Source organism: Littorina saxatilis, linkage group LG16 (assembly GCF_037325665.1).
Source record: "Littorina saxatilis isolate snail1 linkage group LG16, US_GU_Lsax_2.0, whole genome shotgun sequence".
NCBI lineage: Eukaryota > Metazoa > Mollusca > Gastropoda > Littorinimorpha > Littorinidae > Littorina > Littorina saxatilis.
In genome coordinates this window covers 15,633,303-15,635,802 of record NC_090260.1, presented here as the reverse complement: position 1 = coordinate 15,635,802, position 2,500 = coordinate 15,633,303, and the positions used below count along the sequence as shown (strand labels likewise).

The window sequence follows — 2,500 nt, the reverse complement described above, 5'->3', positions numbered from 1 at the left end:
CACCTTTAGTCATGTTAGGCCACAAAAAAGTCTGTTTAAGGTAACATAGGCCCCCCAAAAATAGCGTCGGTAGGTCGGCTTTTTATTTTTGTATTTTAGCCATCTGAATATTTTAATTTTATTTTTTAATGCCCCCAAAAAGTCTAGGGCCGGTGGGAAAAAAATAGGGTCGGTCCGGATACCGTAAACAGATTATTTTTTGTTTTGCCTTACCAGAAACATACACTTTTTTGTGTGGCCTAAGACCAATGCCATGAAATTGGGAGAATTGTTTCATTGTGACTGGGTGTTGGTTGTGAGTTTGTCAGTTAAAGAGCTGTGCATTTGCAGGTTGCTAGTGGGAGGAAGCCACCATCGCAAAGGGTAGCTACAAATGAAGCCAGCACCGACCTGTCTCCTGATGCACAAATTGTTCAACCAGGTAAGAGATTTTTAACCATGTAGAACACCCTGACATCAAAAAATGTTTAAACCCATCCATTACATAGTTGATAATTGCTGTATAGGGTGACGGGCGCTGTGGCGGGGTGGTAAGACGTCGGTCTATTAACTCGGAAGGTCGAGGGTTCGAATCCCGGTCGCGGCCGCCTGGTGGGTTAAGTGCGGAGATGTTTCCGATCTCCCAGGTCAACTTATGTGCAGACCTGCTAGTGACTTATCCCCCTTCATGTGTACACGCAAGCACAAGACCAAGTACGCACGAAAAAGATCCTGTAATCCATGTCAGAGTTCGGTGGGTTTTAGAAACACAAAAATACCCCGCATGCTTCCTCCGAAAGCGGCGTATGGCTGCCTAAATGGCGGGGTAAAAACGGTCATACACGTAAAATTCCACTTGTGCAAAAAAAATGAGTGCACGTGGGAGTTTCAGCCCACGAACGCAGAAGAAGAAGAAGAAGAAGAAGCTGTATAGGGCAGATGCATGGATGGATGAAATTGTACCTGTAGTTCCCACACGTAAAGATGGGAAACATATCCTGTTAGAGGCATGGTGTAACAAGAAACAATTAAGTGGCTCTATTCCCATCTCCCACCCCCCCCCCCCCCCCCATTCCCCGTCGCGATATAAGCTTCGTGGTTGAAAACGACGTTAAACACCAAATAAAGAAAGAAAGAAAGAGGCATGGTGTGTGAGGAGTTTACCTGATACTGTTGTCCTAATCAATCAATCAATCAATCAATATGAAGCTTATATAGCGCGTATTCCGTGGGTACAGTTCTAATGGCCTCACCCATTCAGTACCAAACAAGGTCAATTCCATCATTGTTCCACATCGTATCCATAGTTGCTAATACACTTCATTTCTGGCCTGCCTTCCTACGCTATTGTTTATTTTCATTTTGTGATTTAATTACACGTGTTTTAATTTCTTCCAGGTTGTAACTTGTTATGGTTATGTTATTTTATGTGTGTTTTGTGTGTGTGTTTTCTTTTTTAGATGACATTCAGGCGATCCTGGAGGACATAGGATGTAAAGCATCAAAGTCGTCATCCTCCCCATCCCCTCGTGAAGCGGAACTTCGGCAGAAGGTCAACAAACTGAGGAGCAAGGTTTTCCGATTAGAAAAGAAAACGATGGAACCCCGTGTAAAACGAGCGAGTAAATTAGCCAAGCCTCCCAAGAAAGACTTTGTAATAGAACAGTTGTCTCATATATTATCAGGCGAGGCGAGCTATTTTGCCATTTATGCCTGTTACATATTTACCGTTTATCTGCTGCTGTGTCCAATCCTGGCAGAGACGGGAACGCATGTTACCAAGGAGCCGAAGGAGAGTCAATGAGATGAGAGAATGTGATTAACAATTGCCAACTCTCTCCGTACAAAGAGGGTCCAAAATTGTATCAAAATACAGATGGTAGGGAATTCAAAATAAAAAAAGACAATAGACAAAACATGTACTTCGGCTCATAGAGCCTTCTTTAATTTTTGACTCATTAAGTCCATGCTCCGAGAGTCCTTTTTTTAATTTTGAATTGCCTACCATCTATATTTTTATACATTTTCAAAAAGATTCAAGTCACCTTCCGTTATTCTTGAACTTGGCTATCCCAGCCTTACCTCAACATTCGATATTCCTGTGATATTTTTGACGTAAAATCAATTTTTATTGTAAAACTCTTCGGCAAGAGGATTGGTCCAAGCAAACAAATAATAAACTTGTTTACAAAAACTGTATACATGTATTTTGTTAATACCCCAAAAATTGTATAGTATATACAAGATTTTTACTGATATTTCCGATCAATTGCCTATGGTTTTATTTACCTAAAAGATTCAAACGTCACACCTATGACTCATGGCTATTTTTAAGGGGGAGTAGCATCCCTGGTGTGTTGTTTGTGATACATGTACCTTTTATTCTGTTCACAGTAACATAGGCACACAAAAAGAGGGTCGGTAGGTCGGCTTTTCTTAATTTTTTTTTATAACCATCTTTTTAAATTATTTTGCAAAAAAAACAGGAACAAAATTGATTTTTTTTCTTTCTTTTTCTCCA

The 2,500-nt window shown here is 40.5% G+C and overlaps 1 protein-coding gene and 1 long non-coding RNA gene across 6 annotated transcripts in view; both read left to right on the top strand.

The window, feature by feature from the left end:
* LOC138950526 (uncharacterized) overlaps positions 1–2,494 on the top strand; it is a 3,728-nt gene extending 1,234 nt beyond the window's left edge. Inside the window, exons 2-3 of the long non-coding RNA XR_011450702.1 lie at positions 331–421; positions 1,440–2,494. This is a non-coding gene — a long non-coding RNA (uncharacterized lncRNA). The remainder of the gene's footprint in view (positions 1–330; positions 422–1,439) is intronic.
* The window catches only part of LOC138950502 (uncharacterized), a 252,255-nt gene that overhangs the window by 194,108 nt on the left and 55,647 nt on the right, over positions 1–2,500 (top strand). The window lies entirely within an intron of this gene.